This window comes from Thalassophryne amazonica, chromosome 19 (genome assembly GCF_902500255.1).
Source record: "Thalassophryne amazonica chromosome 19, fThaAma1.1, whole genome shotgun sequence".
In the NCBI taxonomy this organism is placed as follows: Eukaryota; Metazoa; Chordata; class Actinopteri; order Batrachoidiformes; family Batrachoididae; genus Thalassophryne; species Thalassophryne amazonica.
This window is the reverse complement of record NC_047121.1, coordinates 65,950,773-65,973,228: the sequence shown is the minus strand read 5'-3', so window position 1 is coordinate 65,973,228 and position 22,456 is coordinate 65,950,773. Positions and strand designations below refer to the sequence as shown.

Sequence of the window (22,456 nt, the reverse complement as noted above, 5' to 3'; positions counted from 1 at the left end):
TTTTTCTTTTTTCTTTTTTGGAGAAACATGCTTTCCATCTCCTTCAGTATGCAAAGCATTTAAAGGTAAGAAGCTTATCTGCTTGTCAGTTAAATCTTATCAACCAAGCGCTCTGCCGCTCGTTTCCTCCATCCCGGCTCTTTTAAATGGAGTCGGAAAGTCAAGCTCCTGTTCCTTGTGTTATTTTTACGCGGCAGCAGTTTGCACGAGGTGGACACCCTCCTCCAGGCTGGGATTTATAGACTTCCTATAAATCCTAAAGAAACGGCTAAACACTTCCCAGTGAAAGCAGGTGGGAATGAGTGTGACGTCCAGTTAGATGAGTGATATCCTGTCTGGCACGTTCCAAACACATCGGACCAAAATCTAAGGATAAAATAAATAAATCTCTCTTTGTTCCAACAAGGTGTTGAACAAGCCTTTTGTTGCTGCTCCGCGCCTGACCTTGGATACAGAATGGCAAATGGGGCATCATTTGTGTGCCGACTGCTGACAGCCCAAGGCTGCACACGTTTCTTCACTGCACCAAATCCCCGGCCAATTAGGAGAGGCCAAACACATTCATGTAACACCTGTGAATATGCTGCCACCGAAAAGGAAAATCATCCGCACCCTTATCCAGCTGACGTGTCACTTATGTGCCATGTTGAAAATTCAAACACGTCTCAGAGAAAGAAAAATGTGCATCTTTTTTTTCCCTCCTCTCCATCCCAGTAATTCCTAAATCTAAACTCTGAGCTACTTTTGAAACATTGTGTTGGCTGAGGTGGAAAATGAGTGGCATCCTCTGGAGAATATGTCGGAATAACGGTGGTGGTGGTGGGGGGGGGGGGGGGGGGGTCATTTAAAATGCTGACAGGAAAAAGTGCAGGACAGGAGAGATGAGAAATCCACCCAGAACTGAGGATGGCGAATGAAAAAAAAAAAGAAATTAGGAGATCATTCAGACAGAGTGGGAGACAAAAGCAATCCCAGAATATGGACAATAAAAGAAGGGAGAAAGACAAAAAGACAGGGACAGAGAGAGAGGGAGCAGTCGGATGTCTCTTCGATCATTTTAGTTCCTTTGTGCTGCTGACAGGTGCGCATGAGGAGTTCAGTCATTTTCTGCCTGAAAAAGTGATTGGTGGAACTCTGCCGGCTCACAGCTGGATTGGAATTGTTTTTTTGGGAACTCCCAGTTGGGTAAGAATAAATGTAACAGCAAAACAGCAGCAAAATTTAAATCCTGTCGCAGTACATCAAGTGAACAACAGTAGATGAGTATCTGTAGGGAGACAAACTGTGCTTTGTTGTGTACTTTGATTTCTGTATAAAATAAACTTTATTTTGTTGGTTCAAACAAAACAGAAACCTCCAGTGCTGAAAAATTAAGCCAAAGTGGAAGTGCCAGTTGTTGCAGTTATTTCAGGGGCCACTCGAGGCTGGCTCCAAAAGTGAGATGCTCCCCTTTGACGTCCATCTGCAATTTTTCAGTAGAGTGTTCACAACCTCATCCAAGTTTTGGTCTCTATAACAACAGAAGTTTCTCCATTCATGACAATTGTATGGAGGATCAGATTTTGTTTATAACTTAATAGCTCAACTTTTGTACACGACTCCACCAAGATGCTCAACCCTTTGACCATGTGAATTTTTATATATATATATATATATATATATATATATATATATATATATATATATATATATATATATATATATATATATATATATATTTTTTTTTTTTTTTTTTTTTTTTTTTTTTCAAATTTTAGCACTAATTTCCTTGTTCGCCCCAAACTGTGCAATTTGAAGTAGCAAAGAGAAACAAATGTATTTCAAAAAAATCCTCAAATGTTCTATAAAGGTTGTTACGCTGGCGTGAGGTGGTTTTTCGAGTAATTCAAAAAGCCCTATTTCACATGTGACATGCACAAAGATCACATGACAGTCTAAAATACCCAATGCTGTAAGTGTGGATATAGTAAACCTTATATGTCATGATGATACTGCGATATTGAATTTTTTAAACAACAAAATGGCAATATTTAGCGGGACTTACCCATTTGTCGCTGTAACTATTCCAATTCAAGTTGTTACGAGATCATCAGTAGAATAGTAGTTATTGCTAGTGGTCCAAACCAAGCCATTACACTCCATCCATGGAAACGTTGTCATTTTGCTATAATGTTTTATTGACATTCTGAAAATATCGCTAATTTTTGCAGAAATTGTATGTATTTTAATAAGATATCTAAGAATCCCTAATCAGATTTCAATCAAATCTTGGAGGTACATTGGGTTTAGGAATGAGAATAAGTGATTTTATTTAGGATTTGTCAACAATTAAGGTCGGAGGCTAAAGGCAAGTTTCTGGCTCCATGCTAATGTGAAGAAAAATGGCTAATCTTATGGAAATTGCTATGCTCTCTGGGCACGTCTGAGTAAGTTCATTTCTTTTTACACATGCTGTCATGTTAATGAAAGTGAAAAAGATTTCAAAGATCCACCTCTTGATTTGGGTCCGCACCAATGGACCCCACTCTAAATCCAACCACAAAATTTCCAAAACCCCCATTTGGAGGTCTTTGAGTAGTACTGATGAAAAACAACCAGACAGACATGGTTTGAGACACACACAGTCAGTCTGACAGCTCGTCTAATGAAGCATGCTGCAGACTTAATCCTCCACAGGCCTACGTGCAAACCCCCTTCTTTTCGTAATGCTGACTTTCTTTGCGTTTAATTTGTTGAACCTTCACAAGCAACTTATCCAAGTCATGCCCCATTAATCCCCCTCACTGTCCCAGAGCTGAAAGGCCACAAAGCTCTTTTACAAAACTAGATGCTTGAGTAGGGCTTAAGCAAACAATGGAGATCTGGGGCTAAATGGCAGGTGCTATAAGTCCATTTACAGTTATTGTCAATGTTTTGCCCATAGGATGCAGGATCACATCTTGCTAATATGGCCTCACCAATCATTAAGCCACAGGAACGTGGACAAAGCACGATGCTTTAGCTCTGCAGGACCCATTTGTCAGTCAATGATCTTAAGAGCCCCCTAGAGGAAAAGGACTCAAAAGACCATTGAAAGGACTGAGAGTTGTTTTGTCCTATGAACTCAAGACAATGTCCAAGGTATCAGGTCTTCATGTTGTCCAATCACACATGAAGCACACAACACAAGACTGTCCATGTCAGACACATAATTATCCGCTGGAAACAGTCCGTTTGGTTTAGTCAGGGGTGCCAGTAGAGTAGGGCATGCATGAGGCAGGACAGGATGGAAAACACTGTTGCAACCTTTGAATTTGTCTTACAGACAAGTAGTAGTAGTAGTAGTAGTAGTAGCAGTAGTAGTGAAATATAGACCCTGGGGGCTTATACCGCATCCTGTAGCATGACATGGATATGAGTCTGACTCCCGCTGGAAGACGCACCACTCTGACACAGGTTACTTCCCCAACCAAAGCTGATCCCCGTTTACAATTGAATGGACTGAGACAACGCAGATGAAGTCCCTTGTCCAAGGACACAAACAACCAGGAACTGAGCCCAGGTCTACTTGTTGGTACCAACGACTATATATATGCTGTACAAACCATTACTTTGGATCACAGATTTACTGAAGAGACCTGAAAGAGTCATTTTAGAGCTTGAAACGTGCTGCTCTGGGTATCAACACATCGGCAGTGCTTACTAAATCCTAGCTAATCCATAAATGGGTAAAGAGGTGAGGCATGAGCAAGACCTTCCATGGCCTGTGAGGGACTAATGAAGCCGACCTACCCCATCCTAGAGTCACCAAACAAGCAAAAGCTAACAGGCTAACCTTGGTTTGGGTTTTTTTAAGCATATTTTTGTGGACTGGGTGGTAGTTTCCTTAACGGGTGGCTTGGGTGTAAGTATAAAAAATTATGACTGCCTTATTTCCTCACTAATTGTGGATTAACTGGACCAAACGTCATCAAGTTATTGATAGCTGCTAAATGTGCTAATGCTGTTGGCATACCAAATTAAATAATATGAAAACTTCACTTGATGGAAATACTGGAGCACAGACATCTTACATGATTCATTCAGACAAATGACCACACAACAAGTTATACTATGACAAATATGTAATAAAATGCTGAGAAAGGACAGGCACAGTCTACCACAACAACTAGTAGTCATTGCTAGTGGCCTACGTGCAACCGGAGCTCTGAACTCTGAGCTCAGTTCAGCAGCATCACACTAGCTGTCACTCAAAGTGAGCACACCCCTAATTATGCATACCTTTATAACTTATAATAGCTTAAATTAATGAGTTATTAGAAAAAAAAAAGATTCTAGCTATAACCAAAACCACTTTTAGTACCACGCGGTAAACATATTTGTTTCTGCTCTAAAGTTGGGCAATTTAACATGGGATTCTACAGCAGTTGGCTCAGTCTCAAGCGGCCATTCAAGGAACTGAAACATTTTCTTCTTCTTGGTGGGCCTCATTTTTGGCAGCTGTAGGTTGGGTATCCCAATTCCTTATCCCACTTGAGATACCTGCTCTATACGGATAGAGGTTCCCATATCTTGTCCCTGCAATGATACATTTTCTTTGTTCTTTGTTGTGTAAATGGACAATAGAACCATCAGTGACACGTCCACTTCCCTGCTGGGAATCCCCTGGAAAACAACCTGTACTAGTCACACATGGGCTCAATTACTAGGGGAGCTACGACCACTACCTTTGCACCCCCACCCCCCAAGCCATGACTAAACCAAACCGACTTTTTTAAGTTCCTTAGATGACCCCAAAACACAATCAGGATGTTCCCAAAAATAAAAACTGGCCTCAAGCCAGTTATCCAAGACTGCTGCTAAAATAGGGTTTTTCACTAAAACACCTTTAAACAACATATAAACAACTTAAATATCACAGAGATTCAATGATAAGGGTCTATTGGCGGCCATTTTAGATGCCATTTTGAATCTTAAACCCATGAAAGAGGCTTTAATTTCTACACATGAAGTCCAAGAAGCTGCAGCTCTTATATGAGCTGGGAAGCTGCTGCGCTATTACATCCAGAAAGGTTCACGCAGCAAAAAAAAAATTAAATAAATAAAGGTGTCAGAGGAACGTTCACTTTTGAGTTGATAGGTGACAGATGATAATGAAGATGTGTTCTTGGTTGCTCTGCAGACTGCAGCCTCCTCACTCCTGGCACTGCTGACAAAGATTAACAGCTGCTTTCATCTCATCCGGTGCATTTTCACTCCTCTGCTTCCCTCCAGGCGCTACTGCGTTCTCCGAAGCTGCAAAGAATTTGGAATAACTTTCTCTAAAATACACATGTTGAACTTGTATTCACCCGTAATCCCACCCACACCTTCGAATGAGGGCGGCTGATGTGCAACAGGGCTCGCATCCTCAATAAATGACAACTTTGGCATGGGGCGCGGGAAGGATAGGCGATAGACGAGAGCCAGATGAGCAATTTTAATAACCTCTGACGTCCTCTTAGATTAACACGTAACGCGGCCGCCGTCTGGAACGAGTAATAAGTCGGAAGCATGATGAGTGTGAAAGAGACAGATCGAGGGGAAGTGAGCAAGCATACTTCTGCTCCACTCCTCTGCTTCATTAATCACTTCCTGCCATGGTAAGACACCTAGCGATTATTTATTTGCACTTCACATAGAGGCTATCACAACAAACAGGCCCGCAGGCTGCCGAGAACATTTGGGAGTGATTAATCAGCGGGCACGGGCAAAGCGCAGGGGGAGGAGGGAGCGCAACATGTGTTTCTTAATCGTTCATCTATATTCAAGTCAATAGACTACCTAGCAAAAAACTACAGGGGTCCTGGTCAGGTTAAGTGAAAATGGCGGCGTTTTTCGTGAGAGGGTCACAAATGTGGGATGAAAAGATTAGAAATGCTTTTAGATGGATGAAAAGAAATGGTTATTTGGATCAGCGAGATGGGATATGATTAATAAACACATCACAGGTGCGTATGTGCTGGAGTTGGCTGGCGGTGGGGGAGGGGGAAGGTAGCGTCCTTCTTTCTGGCAACAGCCTCGGCAAAATAATCTCACTGAATCTTGTTTGGAAAGAATGTCGCCTGCATGGAAAACAGCAGGATTTATCTTCATTCTAGCACGGCACATGCAAGCAGATTTTTGCTAATCGCCCAAATGTTCACAAAAAGCAGCTTCAGGAAGAGCCACAGTTACTTTAACAGTCTTGACAACAACAACGACAAAACGCAGCTAACATCGAGACTGTTGAACTGGAGTCACAATTGTACAAATAGTCGGACTGGCAGATTGGAAGAACGACTGCAAAACACAAGCAAGATCATAATATGACTATTGTAATACTGCTAACTTATCAAGATACCTGAGGTTTATATTACTGGATCGGTCAGATCAGGTCTGGGAGTGTGCGTTTGTGCCATGCATCAAAGTAGGAATACAGTATGCAGGGTTCTCGCCAACACAGATGAGCATGGGGGGGACCTTTGCTGTGATTTGGGCCCCTATGCTGTGATTTAACCAGCACAGGGGGGCTTTTCTGTTTTGTTTTTTACAGGACACGTTGCACGTTATTTAACGTCCCAGTTAGCAACACAAAGTGGCCCTCAAAATGCAAGAAATAGGGGAAACTGGGGCACGGTGAATCACAGGGCACAGTGAATCAGTAGCTATATCTGCAAAACTACATATATATTTGCAGCAGTTATGCCATATTTTTATGCATAAAGACATCCCCTTTATAAATTAGTGTTTTGTTTTTGGATACATTAAGGGTAAAACTAAGTGGCAAGTGACACCAGTTTTTTCCCTATCAAAAGTAAATTTTGTGAATGTCAGTGTCTTTGTATTTATTTCTCACAACAGAGAAAAGATGGACCAAAAAAAATATTAGTTAGAAGACCACCCCCTCCAACTGATGAGCATGTGTTATGTTTTCTCCAGACTATCAGCTATTTGATAACATGAACCCGGGGCACAGTGAATCAGTCTAGAAAGTAATTTACTAAGCCCCAGTATAAAGTGGATGGCAAATATTATTTGTTGAAGCTTATACATTTATTTTTCCATGAATTATTTCTATATTTTGTGTATATAAACAACTGTTTTCATGTTTGAACAGAAATGATGATAGCTGTATTCATAATAGTTTCTAAAGGACGTATATCACTATATAAGACAATCACACATTACATAGCTGGTTTGCTGGATTATAGTTTGTATAACCATCAGTATATATTTAATAATTTTGAAGAAATCTTTCTAATCATACTTATTATTATAAGTCATTGTAGTAGTGTCCAAAGATCCTCCAGAATGACCTAGAACCAAAGACATCTAGTTGTTGCCTTAGATTACTGGTTAGCGTAAGACGGGAGGCACCAGAGCTTTAAAGAGTTGGACGTTTGGGCTCCTGCAAAGACGTTGGCAAACCATGAGTTAACCACACTTCCTAGATCTGTGACAAATCATTAGCAGAATGGTACATGCGGATATGAACCTCATACTTCCTTAAGATTATAATCTATTAACCTGATTCCACGACTCTGGACTCTCAGCTCAAGTCATGTTTGATTCTTGGTGGAACCTTAATTTGGTTTAAGGGTTTACATTGAAGCTGCTGTTTCTTCCGAATAACAGTAACTGCTCTTTTGAGAGTCATGCCAGATGTACTGCAGGTTTCCCTGAAGAGACCTGGTACAAATCAGTCATCACCTGAGGTCACGGGTTAGTGACCAGATCTCACGTATCCACAGTGGTGGACACAGCTAACCAAAAAGTTAGCTTCAATAACCATTAATCCGATAACTGAAAAGTTATCTTTTATGACACTAAACTGATAAACTGCTTAAAAATGTTTCTTTATTACAGATAACTGATAACTTTTAGTACTGATTTGGACGCGGTCACATCAGATTACACTGTCGGCATCTGATAAACCAGTTAAGTGCCACAGGGGCTGCTGGGTAAATTCAAGGATCACAAACACAAAAAGAACTCATGAAAAAAATGAATGAATAAAAAAATAAAACCCCAAACACTGTCATCATCTTTCAAAAGCAGTAAAACACAGTATTAGTAGTAAGTTTATCTCGGTATTAGATACACTGTCATTTACGAACTAAAAGCTGCTGCTTTTTTCACACGCTTTGAACCTTGCGGCTTAAACAACCGAAATACGCCCATTAATGCATTGATTGGCAGAATAAAATATACGTAGTAAATATAAATTTTTACCTGTTCGTTTCAGTGGGGTTCATTAAATTCTGAAGAAATAATCCACATAAAGCGTCCTGATTATCCAAAACAGTGTCTTAGAAAAGTCTCTGTGTGTCACAGCTATCTATCTATCTAGCTATCTAGATAGATAGATAGATACTTTATTGATCCCAGAGGGAAATTCAAGGCATCCAGCAGCTTCAGACACACACATTACACCAGACACACAAAATAAGGTTAAGTAAATAAAAGAAAAATGGACTAATCAATAAAAGCTACTAACTAAAAATAAAAATAAAATTTGTGTGCAAGTGCAGCATCCAGTCTCAGAGAATATGACGGAGGAGTAAATGTAGTAGTGCAGTAGTGAGGAGGTAGCACAGGTGTAAACAGTACACAATGTGAACAGTGTAGGTTGTGCAAAGAAGTAAGCAGTGTAAACAGTGTTGGTAGTGCAAAAGAAAGCAATAAAAGGTCAAACAGATGTGTCACAGGATTATTTCTTACTGAGATGGGAAGAGTTGAACAGTCTGATGGCCTGAGGGACAAAAGACTTCCTGAATCTGTCCGTGTGGCAGGGCTGGGACAGCAGTCTGCCGCTGAATGAGCTCCTCTGCCTGATGATGGCACTGTGCAGAGGGTGCTCAACATTGTCCATGATGGCCAGCAGTTTACTGAGGGTCCTTCTCTCTGCCACTGATGTTATTGTCTCCAGCTCTGTTCCCAGCACTAAACCAGCTTTCCTCACCAGCCTGTCCAGTCGCCCGGCGTCCCTCCTCTTCATGCTGCTCCCCCAGCAGACCACCACAGAGAAGAGGACACTGGCTACCACAGACTGGTAGAACATTCGCAGGAGTTTATGGCAGATCCTGAAGGACCCTAACCTCCTCAGGAAGTACAGTCTGCTCTGTCCCTTCTTGTAGAGAGTGTCAGTATTGGCTGACCAATCCAACCTATCGTCCATAAGTGTCCCCAGATATTTGTAAGTCTGGACCACCTTCACTGATTAACATCACTTGGAGCAGGTGGGATGAGTTCATCAGTGAAATCACCTGCTGGAGTCAGTGGCTGCAAAGAAAACCTGCACCCTCTCTGCCCTTTCTGGAATAGTTTGGAGACCACTGCACTAAAGACTTGGACCGTCATGCTCCAGCAAATCTATCGGCATCCCCAGATACCTTTGTCCAGCAACCTCATAAGTCCATAATCATGTTGCAGGTGTCTCTCAGTTTCAAAGGTGGGAGAACCTGCTGAGTTGGTGATGCGATAAAGGGTAAAACGCCTTTGAAGACAATGGTCTTGTCCTTACTGATCATTTCAGTCACATCTGTAAGAGATGTCCCTTTATATCAGTACACAAACAGATTTTGAACCATGGTGGGGTTCTTCAAAAGAAAGCCTACGAATCAATCAACAGATTGTTATAATCCAGATTTGCTTATTCATAAAGATGTAGCAGCCAGCACTGCAGCTGCCACTGACAAAGTCATCTTTGTTCTTCTGGACTTTAATGACATTAGGAGCAAAGGCCACAGGCTTTAATCTGCTTCTGCACAAAATGGGCCATAAAATTCCACGGCACACATTCCCCGCCATCAGCTATTGCAGTTCCCTCTTTCTTATTCCTCCAGTGCACTCAAACTGTGTCCCAACCCCAATGCATCAGAGGCTGTGGCTGTAATGACAGTGATAATAGTCGATTTGCATGACATCTTTCACTGAGGAACACTAAAGAGTTTTCGATGTCATCCCTCGGTCCCGTTGGTATGACGTGTATTATCTCTTCAACGGTCTCGGGGTTAGAGATTTTCACAGAGTCAAGCATGATAACTGAACACTAATGTGGTGATCTCAGAACCCCTTGAGCCATAATCCAACTGAACGGGGAACATTCAACATGGGCGGGAAAAAGGAGTTGAAATTCTTTGGAGTGATGGTGATGGATCGTCACCTCCAGCCCACGCACAACGAGACGCACACAACCTGCCCTTTTTGGTCATTACTTCCAACCTGCTGGAGGAAAAAAGGCGGCTTTATCATCCGTAATAAACCCACGGGACAGACGTCTGCATTCCACATCCTCTCATTTTCCCCGTGTGTGAAAGGAGTGCGTCAAGTCGGATGGTAGCACTTTTCCCTTTGCCCGTGGGGCTTAGACCGCGGACCCAGGGTGAGCGCACAGCCTTGAGTCAGCAAGTCAGGCTTTTGTTTGTCAGCTCTGACACCCCCCTCCGCTCTGTGAGTGGGCCAGACAGACTTCCTGACTCAGGGATTTATTTAGGAGAACAAGAGAAAGGGCACAGGGTTATCCCTCACCCAGACTCCACTTTTTCTTTCCCTCCAACCCTTGAGATATTTGCAATCCGTCATGACAAGCGCAAGTGTTTCTCCACTGCCCATCGCGCTGGTGCCGCGAGGGGCACGGCACCAACACATTGTGTTATCATGTCCAAGGCGATAGACAGACAGCCCAAAAGAGGCGAGACAATACACCGCGGGAGGCTCGCTGTTTCTGCTGTGCAGCAGATCTGCACAAAAGGCACCGAACATCGATTCGGAGAAAACAAACCCCAGCACACAAATCAGATACAGCTCGCTGTAAAGAGTTAGTCAGGCTGATCAAACATGCCTTTTCTGAAACGGTATTCAAAGGTGTTACATTTTTAATTTAAAGGCTATACTGTATATTTTAGGAGTGCAACAAATCACAAAACTCATGGTTTGCATTGGATCAATGGTTCTTAGTCATGGATTGGATGAATTTTTTTTAGATTTGCCAAAAAGGGGGATGTGACTTTGTTTTGGCTTCAGTGGACTCCCTGTCCCCTCAGCCTTTTTGGAAGTGTTCCACATGACTTGTGGCAGCAGGTGTATATAATTAAAGCAGCCTCCTCAATGTGTATGTAGAACGGCAGCGCGTGTGCACAAAAAAGCAATTTTGTAGACATAAACGGACAAACACAAAGTTAAAATTGGGATCACGGTATGAAAATGACTGTGTTTAAAGCTGCAGAAGAAATCAAGCCAGCGAGCCGCAGATGGAGCTGGTCTGGTGCATTACAGGTGGACAGCAGCCCAGCGCGCGGCACACACCCGCGGGACTGTACTGGAGCGTCTATTTTTGGAGGTGTTTAAAAAATGTGACATCTTTAAATCCTGCTGTGAATTGAAAACACACACTTTAAAGGGACCAAGTATGGGAGAGCTGGAGGTTTGGACCAAGCCCATGTCTAAACGTGTGCCAATGTTGCGTTATCATGGCGCTACATGGATCATATAGAGGCGCCTTAGTAATGGATATGTGATGGTTTAAAACGTGGATCATTCTTCAAATAATCACTGACACATCCATGCGTGGCTCATGATTCATGGTTTATTATTTGGTGGGACCCAGGCATTACCTGCACTTGGCTCAGAATGGCAAAGGGAAGGCGCAGTGCACACTCCATCCTTAGTTCTTGATGTTTCGTAGTGGTTGTTCTCATGCTTTGACCCTGATGTTCGTTGACACTGCACTAGACTGCCTCGAGTTGAGGTTATCCATTTTTATCATCCTGCACTTCCTGAACTGAGAGTTGCATAATTGTTACTTGAAAAACAAATCACCATCACAATACAGGTGTATTTCACTCTATTATGTACAATGTAGAATTAATTCAGTTGATATGTGTGGTAAACCGTGGGGGCAATCCTATGGATTACAGATCAACTACTGGTCTGTTACATCAGTAGTAAAGTGGTTGTATTTGATGCCTTTTGCAATGCTAATATAGCTGATAGGCACTGATGGTGATGCATCCTAACAATATTCAGGTATCGAACAAACTTGCTCTTTCTGTGTCACTTTAATTTGAAAGGAGCTGCTTGTTGTGTGGGCTGCTGAAGAGGAGGTACTGCTGGCCCACCACCACAAGATGGCACCCTGCTTGGAGTGCGGGCTTCAAGCACGAGAGGGCGTCGGAGCAACCAGGAGTGACAGCTGTCACTCATCATCCATTCCAGCTGTCACTCATCCACTACTCATCACCACCACCATAAAGGCCGGACTGCAACTCCACCTCCCCGCCGAGAAATCAGCTACCATTCAGGTAATTTCTCTGCTGACTGACACTTTGTGTGTAATAACCTGAACTTCTTTTGCAGCCGTTATCCTGTGGTGTTCTGCCTTATCTGTGGGATTGGCGTTTGGTGTGATCAGCGACGGCTTCGCCTCACACCCCAAACCAAGATAAGTGGTTAAACAGGAGCTGCACGAGTGTGTGATTGGAGGTGGAGGTTCTCCCTCCTTTACTGAACACTGACTGTGGGATTACTGAGTGTGCGAACTCACACTCATCAGGACTGTCTCTGTTTTCTGCCAGCAGTACCAGGTCTGACTGCTGAAGACAGCGGCCACCTGGGGCGCAGGGCTTGGCGGCTCCGGTGTTCTTCAGCTCCGTTGGTGGTGGAAGCTGTGTGGGGATCCAGCTCTTCTCTCGCCAGGCGTCTTCTATTGTCGAGCCTGCCCACACGTCACCTGGTGTATGATTGACAGTCCACCATATTGTTATTGTCTGTACGTCGTTGTGCGATTCACAACATTAAATTGTTACTTTTGGCTTATCCATTGTCCGTTCATTACCGCCCCCTGTTGTGGGTCCGTGTCACGTCACTTTCACAACACTGCTGATCCTGAGGAGACGCCCGTTCACAAACTGCTCAGGCGTGTCATAAACATTGTCCTCATTACTGCGGCAAAATATATGTTGCATGCATCTCCTAATTGGAGTGACGTCTAAATTTGTCCTGTGTGCTTGCTTGGGGGGGGGGGGGGGGGCGGCAGCATTGTTGTGACTATATAAATAAAATTAATTGAATCTTTTCATCTTCTGTTGAATTACAGAGAGAAGTAGGTCCTATCCAGGCCCTGGGTTATACAGTATCTTATGTGCTTATACATGGTTTCCGTAGCATGAAACGGATGTATTCAAAGGGACACAAGTCCATCACAGGTTATTAACCAAACAAGTGGAGGTACACGTTTACAGTTGAGTAGACTGGGACAACACACATAAAGTGACTTGTCCAAAGACATAGTGGGAATTGAACCCCAGTTTTTTGTGTGTGACAATGCAGCTCTTTCTGTTATGAGCCGCCACGATCCAGAAAAAGTGAAAAAACCAGGTTGAAACGGCTTACTCCGGCTTGCCTCCCGTCAGGCTGGTTTACAAAGCGCACACCTGGCAACCTGCTCAAAAACGAAAGAAAAAGATGCACCCACCAATGCCTTCCTGCAACAAACGCTGCTTGTGCTTCAAATTTTTACCCTGATGGACCATGAGCAAACACGTTTCAAGCTGTACTAATCTCGTTTAAAGATGTTTGAACACAACTGAAGCTGTTGAGACCACGAACACCCGGAAGTGACCGAATAATGATGCAGATTTGGTGAATCAGGATGAAATTTTTGAACAACTAGAAAATTTCACCCCGATTTCAAAAGTGGTGCCGATGATGGACATAACTACTGCCTATATCAAGTTTGTTCAAGCTGGATAAAGACGTTACTGTGATCCTTCAAGACGTGCCCCGATTTGCTATTCGGGATGAATTCTGTAGAATAACCCTGTTACCAATAAACTACCTGGTCTGTCAAAGTAAAAGGAAAGGACTTTAAAATTTAAAACCCTCCAAAATGTGATGTGAGATAGCTACATTTAACCCAAATGTTTGTGATTTTGTTGGACTTGACTTGGAATTGTGGTGCCAGAAAAAAAAAAAAATACTGGGCCCAGCACTAGTCTGTTTCTCTTTAACTGTAAATGATGGGTACATTAACATAACTGAGAAATATGGAAAGTTATGAATGAGTGAGGCAGAATACGTCAATTTGAGGGTGAGGACGGTGTGATATATTGCCTCTAATGAGAGTTGGGTGAAAATAAGGAGATGTTGCTTTACACCAGGAGGCCAAACTGGATTTTCATTAACACCTCCGATGTGACAGGTTTCATCTAGATTCAGACCTGGTCTTATCGTCAGACTGCGTCTGCTTCATGGCCTCAGGTGGTGCTGCCACACAGAGGCAACTGTCGTCCTGATTATGGCAGGAAAATACCAGCTGGTGTTTTATCCCACAGTACACAAAGAGAAATACCACAAAGCAGCTCAGCCATCTTGAATACCACCCACTCAATACTTCTGATGAGCCATTCACTGCCCCGGGCATGTGTTGCTCAGATTCAACAGATTGATATGAATCAATTCTCATTTGTCAGGCTCCGGAGGTTGAGGTAAAATTTGCATTTCAGCTCCAATGTGAGCGTTTCCTAAAACTGAGCCAAAGCCCCCACGAGCCTGTAGTTCCAAAGCTCACGCACTTAAATTCAGCTCACACTCTGGTTGTGGTGGACAAATCCATCTCACTGTGGCTTGACAACAAAACCATTACCCTCTCACCTCCAGGGAGCAGACAGTGCAAGTCCGGCTGCACAAAACTGCACGTTCCACAAAGCGGAAAGGCAAGTGCAACACAGACAGAAACAGAAACCGGCAGAAAAAAAGTCAAACATTATACTGCACAAATAAGGCAGGAACGTGCATTTGGGTTCACATGCACCCTAAACACAGCAGAGTGAGCTCATTGTTGTCTTCCTGTGATATCACTTAAATTGCCTTGATACTTGCACGCATTTTGGCTCTGCACTCCTGCAGAATTCGTCGTGACAGTCTCACCTGCTATGTTCCCAGCTGGATGCTGCACGTTGTGTGCTGGATGCTGCGTATATAAAATAATTATTTCATAGCCGATTAATCATTTTCTCTCAGAATTTGGCTGTTGAAAACATGTCTAATCACTTCCGGAATCACAGAGGACTGTTCCAGCTCTGCTTTTTTCTCTCTCTCTCTCCTGCGCTTCATGAGGTGGAGAACGCATTTGGAACCGTCTAAAAGGTAATATTTCTAATGTTTATATTGGCATGGCTTGGTAAAATAGTTGGATGTTCATTCCTTCTTATGAGGAGCTGTAAAAGTATGTTTATGATTAGGGGTGTAACGATACACAAAAATCATGGCTCGATACGTACCTCAGTTTTGAGGTCACGGTTCGGTTCATTTTCGGTACGGTATGGGAACAAACCTAAATTTGCTTGTTCTTTAATAATAGGTCAATACTTGCCTCTACTGGTGGTTGGCTCTCACTGCGGTATTGTATCACTTTCTGTTCCGGAGCACAGCGGTGTTTTGCTGTATCTGTTAGCTGTTTAATCTGCGCAGTTAGATTGATCTAGTTAACTAGATAACGATTTGTTTCACAGTGTAATCTTCACATGCCTTAACTAAAGCACTCCCTCTGCTGAATCACCTCTAAATTATTTACACATTATTCACTTTGTGTGTTTTTAGGAATCCGCTAGCTTAGCGCAGCTACTAGCTCTTAGCCGGTTTAGCATGGTGGCTTCTCCTGTCTCTCCCACACTTTTCTGCTCTGGGTGTGAAATGTTTAGTTATTCCTCGGCCTCCTTTAGCAGTAATGGTACTTGTAATAAGTGTAGCTTATTCGTAGCTTTGGAGGCCAGGCTGCACGAATTGGAGACTCCGCTCCGCACCGTGGAAAATTCTACAGCTAGCCAGTCCCCTGTAGTCGGTGCGGACCAAGGTAGCTTAGCTGCCGTTAGTTCCCTTCCAGCAGATCCCGAGCAGCCGGGAAAGCAGGCCGACTGGGTGACTGTGAGGAGAAAGCGTAGCCCTAAACAGAAGCCCAGTGTACACCGCCAACCCATTTCTAACCATTTTTCCCCACTCGGCGACACACCCACCGAGGATCAAACTCTGGTTATTGGCGACTCTGTTTTGAGAAATGTGAAGTTAGCGACACCAGCAACCATAGTCAATTGTCTTCCGGGGGCCAGAGCAGGCGACACTGAAGGAAGTTTGAAACTGCTGGCTAAGGCTAAGCGTAAATTTGGTAAGACTGTAATTCACGTAGGCAGTAATGACACCCGGTTACGCCAATCGGAGGTCACTAAAATTAACATTGAATCGGTGTGTAACTTTGCAAAAACAATGTCAGACTCTGTAGTTTTCTCTGGGCCCCTCCCCAATCGGACCGGGAGTGACATGTTTAGCCGCATGTTCTCCCTGAATTGCTGGCTGTCTGAGTGGTGTCCAAAAAATGAGGTGGACTTCATAGATAATTGGCAAAGCTTCTGGGGAAAGCCTGGTCTTGTTAGGAGAGACAGCATCCATCCCACTTTGGATGGAGCAGCTCTCATTTCTAGAAATCTGGCCAATTTTCTTAAATCCTCCAAACTGTGACTATCCAGGGATGGGACCAGGAAGCAGAGTTGTAGTCTTACACACCTCTCTGCACCTTCTCTCCCCCTGCCATCCCCTCATTACCCCATCCCCGTAGAGACAGTGCCTGCTCCCAGACCACCAATAACCAGTAAAAATCTATTTAAGCATAAAAATTCAAAAAGAAAAAATAATATAGCACCTTCAACTGCACCACAGACTAAAACAGTTAAATGTGGTCTATTAAACATTAGGTCTCTCTCTTCTAAGTCCCTGTTAGTAAATGATATAATAATTGATCAACATATTGATTTATTCTGCCTTACAGAAACCTGGTTACAGCAGGATGCATATGTTAGTTTAAATGAGTCAACACCTCCGAGTCACACTAACTGCCAGAACGCTCGTAGCATGGGCCGAGGCGGAGGATTAGCAGCAATCTTCCATTCCAGCTTATTAATTAATCAAAAACCCAGACAGAGCTTTAATTCATTTGAAAGCTTGACTCTTAGTCTTGTCCATCCAAATTGTAAGTCCCAAAAACCAGTTTTATTTGTTATTATCTATCGTCCACCTGGTCGTTACTGTGAGTTTCTCTGTGAATTTTCAGACCTTTTGTCTGACTTAGTGCTTAGCTCAGATAAGATAATTATAGTGGGCGATTTTTAACATCCACACAGATGCTGAGAATGACAGCCTCAACACTGCATTTAATCTATTATTAGACTCAAATGGCTTTGCTCAAAATGTAAATGAGTCCACCCACCACTTTAATCATATCTTAGATCTTGTTCTGACTTATGGTATGGAAATTGAAGACTTAACAGTATTCCCTGAAAACTCCCTTCTGTCTGATCATTTCTTAATAACATTTACATTTACTCTGATGGACTACCCAGCAGTGGGGAATACGGTTTCATTACACTAGAAGTCTTTCAGAAAGCGCTGTAACTAGGTTTAAGGATATGATTCCTTCTTTATGTTCTCTAATGCCATATACCAACACAGTGCAGAGTAGCTACCTAAACTCTGTAAGTGAGATAGAGTATCTCGTCAATAGTTTTACATCCTCATTGAAGACAACTTTGGATGCTGTAGCTCCTCTGAAAAAGAGAGCTTTAAATCAGAAGTGCCTGACTCCGTGGTATAACTCACAAACTCGCAGCTTAAAGCAGATAACCTGTAAGTTGGAGAGGAAATGGCGTCTCACTAATTTAAAAGATCTTCACTTAGCCTGGAAAAAGAGTCTGTTGCTCTATAAAAAAAAGCCCTCCGTAAAGCTAGGACATCTTACTACTCATCACTAATTGAAGAAAATAAGAACAACCCCAGGTTTCTTTTCAGCACTGTAGCCAGGCTGACAAAGAGTCAGAGCTCTATTGAGCCGAGTATTCCTTTAACTTTAACTAGTAATGACTTCATGACTTTCTTTGCTAATAAAATTTTAACTATTAGAGAAAAAAATTACTCATAACCATCCCAAAGATGTATCGTTATCTTTGGCTGCTTTCAGTGATGCAGGTATTTGGTTAGACTCTTTCTCTCCGATTGTTCTGTCTGAGTTATTTTCATTAGTTACTTCCTCCAAACCATCAACATGTCTATTAGACCCTATTCCTACCAGGCTGCTCAAGGAAGCCCTACCATTAATTAATGCTTCGATCTTAAATATGATCAATCTATCTTTATTAGTTGGCTATGTACCACAGGCTTTTAAGGTGGCAGTAATTAAACCATTACTTAAAAAGCCATCATTTGACCCAGCTATCTTAGCTAATTATAGGTCAATCTCCAACCTTCCTTTTCTCTCAAAAATTCTTGAATGGGTAGTTGTAAAACAGCTAACTGATCATCTGCAGAGGAATGGTCTATTTGAAGAGTTTCAGTCAGGTTTTAGAATTCATCATAGTACAGAAACAGCATTAGTGAAGGTTACAAATGATCTTCTTATGGCCTCAGACAGTGGACTCATCTCTGTGCTTGTTCCGTTAGACCTCAGTGCTGCTTTTGATACTGTTGACCATACAATTTTATTACAGAGATTAGAGCATGCCATAGGTATTAAAGGCACTGTGCTGCGGTGGTTTGAATCATATTTGTCTAATAGATTACAATTTGTTCATGTAAATGGGGAATCTTCTTCACAGACTAAGGTTAATTATGGAGTTCCACAAGGTTCTGTGCTAGGACCAATTTTATTCACTTTATACATGTTTCCCTTAGGCAGTATTATCAGACGGCATTGCTTAAATTTTCATTGTTACGCAGATGATACCCAGCTTTATCTATCCATGAAGCCAGAGGACACACACCAATTAGCTAAACTGCAGGATTGTCTTACAGACATAAAGACATGGATGACCTCTAATTTCCTGCTTTTAAACTCAGATAAAACTGAAGTTATTGTACTTGGCCACACAAATCTTAGAAACATGGCGTCTAACCAGATCCTTACTCTGGATGGCATTACCCTGACCTCTAGTAATACTGTGAGAAATCTTGGAGTCATTTTTGATCAGGATATGTCATTCAATGCGCATATTAAACAAATATGTAGGACTGCTTTTTTGCATTTGCGCAATATCTCTAAAATCAGAAAGGTCTTGTCTCAGAGTGATGCTGAAAAACTAATTCATGCATTTATTTCCTCTAGACTGGACTATTGTAATTCATTATTATCAGGTTGTCCTAAAAGTTCCCTGAAAAACCTTCAGTTAATTCAAAATGCTGCAGCTAGAGTGCTGACGGGGACTAGAAGGAGAGAGCATATCTCACCCATATTGGCCTCTCTTCATTGGCTTCCTGTTAATTCTAGAATAGAATTTAAAATTCTTCTTCTTACTTATAAGGCTTTGAATAATCAGGTCCCGTCTTATCTTAGGGACCTCATAGTACCATATCAACCCAATAGAGAGCTTCGCTCTCAGACTGCAGGCTTACTTGTAGTTCCTAGGGTTTGTAAGAGTAGAATGGGAGGCAGAGCCTTCAGCTTTCAGGCTCCTCTCCTGTGGAACCAGCTCCCAATTCAGATCAGGGAGACAGACACCCTCTCTACTTTTAAGATTAGGCTTAAAACTTTCCTTTTTGCTAAAGCTTATAGTTAGGGCTGGATCAGGTGACCCTAAACCATCCCTTAGTTATGCTGCTATAGACTTAGACTGCTGGGGGTTCCCATGATGCACTGTTTCTTTCTCTTTTTGCTCTGTATGCACCACTCTGCATTTAATCATTAGTGATTGATCTCTGCTCCCCTCCACAGCATGTCTTTTTCCTGGTTCTCTCCCTCAGCCCCAACCAGTCCCAGCAGAAGACTGCCCCTCACTGAGCCTGGTTCTGCTGGAGGTTTCTTCCTGTTAAAAGGGAGTTTTTCCTTCCCACTGTTGCCAAGTGCTTGCTCACAGGGGGTCGTTTTGACCGTTGGGGTTTTTCCGTAATTATTGTATGGCTTTGCCTTACAATATAAAGCGCCTTGGGGCAACTGTTTGTTATGATTTGGCGCTATATAAATAAAGTTGATTTGATTTAAACCAACAATTTATTGTAACATTATACAAACACGAAAATAAAATAATTGTAAAGTTCTGCCTGGTAATAAGTTAAATAAAATGTTCTCAAATAAATGACAAATGTATGAAATATTATTAAAAAATACATTCCTAGTAAACAGCTTTTAATAAAACCTTTCCACAAGTAAAGAGCAGCACAAGGGTTCCAGCATGAAGCCCTGTTCAATTTTATTCAACCTTCATATTTTTTGCCAGAAAAATGAACTTGTCCAAAACTGTCACACTCTGAGGGATTTTTAAATAGAATTAATGAAGAATCCCTTTGCTTTTGTACAATTTATTTTATTTTCTATCTCTTTCTATACCTGATCGTTTAATGTTCATTAATATATATTTTTAAATAAAGTTTTGAATACAAAAACATTGTGGGAGAGGCAAAAAACTGAGTAAAACCACCTTAAAAATATTTAGTACCACAAATAAACTTGATTCTTGGCTTGCTTATTTATTTTGCCATTAAAATTGGCCATCACTTATTAAAATAAAATAACTTCTCAAGGCCAGGGCTTCTCAAAGTCTGGGGACTGTTTAATAACAGTGCACCAAATGAGGTCAGGAGGCTGAGCGAGTCTGAGTGGGGAGGATTGTAGATATCCCTCTGCTCAGCGCTTTACAGGCTGCTGCAGTGGAGGAGGGGGAGACCCGCTGCTGTTTGGTGACAACAGAGACTTTCACTCTGAGTCGCCAAACATCAGAAAAATCTCTGGTAACGTCATGAAAAGTTGTTAGATTTATCACTCGTTGCTTTTGAGAAAATAAGTCGTCAAGAGGGTTTGGAATGTTGCCAGATTTAGCAAGAAAGTCGCTAAGTTGTCAACACTGAATGTAAACACACGCAACGCAAACAGCCGTGTACCAAACCGAACGTCCCGTACCAAAACGGTTCAATGCAAATACATGTACCGTTACACCCTCATTTATGACAGATTTAACATTTCATTCTAATTGTTCAGACGAGCTGCACTGTGATGCGGTGCGCTGACGCAATCACTCGCACTCACACGTAGTGTTTTTTAATTGTTTGCACATTGTTCACGTGAAGTTCACAAAATGAATGCGTGACAGAGATTTTGAACATTTCAAAATTTTCTTTGCGCACTTGCACGAAGTCGTGCCCAATTTGCAACGATTTGCAACAAGTTTACTCTCCTGCATGGCAGTTTGCGTGCCAGTGCGGGGATCAAATTTGTGCACCTTTACTTGACTCTCCTGGTAGTGAAACTCATGTTCATTTCGAGAATTCATCCCCAGCTGTATCTGCACCTGCACAGCACACCCTACGGATCCATCCACTCCACACAATCCACCCTGTTTGTCTGTGACAAATATCACCGCCGTCTCTCACAATACAACTAAACAAACACAAAGCCGAGCTGTTCAGCATCTTTAAGCTGCATGGTAGCGTGTGCTAACAACATTATCTCATTACATTAATATCAAACATTTCTTACTTTTGACGAGAAACACAAGCAAGTACTTGCAAAACTGCAGCATTTCCCTCCGCCTAAATTACAGTCCAGTGAAGTGGAGAGGCCTATTTCAACTTCCTGATTTCCCATCTCCACTTTCAAAAGGAAATCAGTCACATTTTATTCTGCAGGCTAATTACTTGTTTCTATGGTTACTCGCTCTGCGCGGCCTTGGGGATGAAGGGCGGAGTGAGTTTTGCTGGCACAAAAGCAGGGTCATGTGTGTGCAAGAGGCTAAATGGTCCTGCTGCTGCAATTACAGCACAATTCCTTGCTTGCGATCCGTCATTACTGCACAAACACTCACCTGGGCAGCAGCTGCTTGGTGGCCGTGGACCATCATAAAACAACTACCTCCTCACACTGCATTCCTGCAAACAGCTGTCTGATTGGCAAACCAGCGGCCCGCCTGCCAGACTGTGTGCCACAGCCTCTAGTGCGCTCTAGCTGTAGCGCTCTAGTGGTGAACTCCATCCGCTTTTCTATGTCTGTGTGTTTCTCAGATTGTGCAAAAGCCTGTTCTTGAGCGCCTTGGGGCAACTGTTTGTTGTGATTTGGCGCTATACAAGAAAAAAGTTGATTGATTGATTGATTGTTCTTCTTTCATGGCCACCTTTGGGGGAAAAAAAAATACCGGCACATATATGTACTTTGTCCGTCAGGCCATCAGACTGTACAACTCCTCACTCAGGGGGAGGAGGAGTAACAGGAAGACAGAGGTCAGTAATGAGAGGAACAGTAGTAGCCAGTAAACCAGTACTGATCAGTATGTCTGGTATTTATATTGTGTATTTATATTGCAAACAGTTTTTCGTTTTTACTTTCACTTTTGATACTCTGTGTGCTTCTTACCCTGTGTGCTGCTATACAATGCTGCTGGAGCCTCAGTTTCCCTGAGGGAGTCTTCCCAAGAGATTAATAAAGTTCTAT

At 42.4% G+C, this 22,456-nt stretch overlaps 1 protein-coding gene across 1 annotated transcript in view; it reads right to left on the bottom strand.

The window, feature by feature from the left end:
• Positions 1-22,456, bottom strand: part of kif26ab (kinesin family member 26Ab) — a 230,483-nt gene that overhangs the window by 79,233 nt on the left and 128,794 nt on the right. The gene's annotated exons all lie outside the window — the stretch shown is intronic.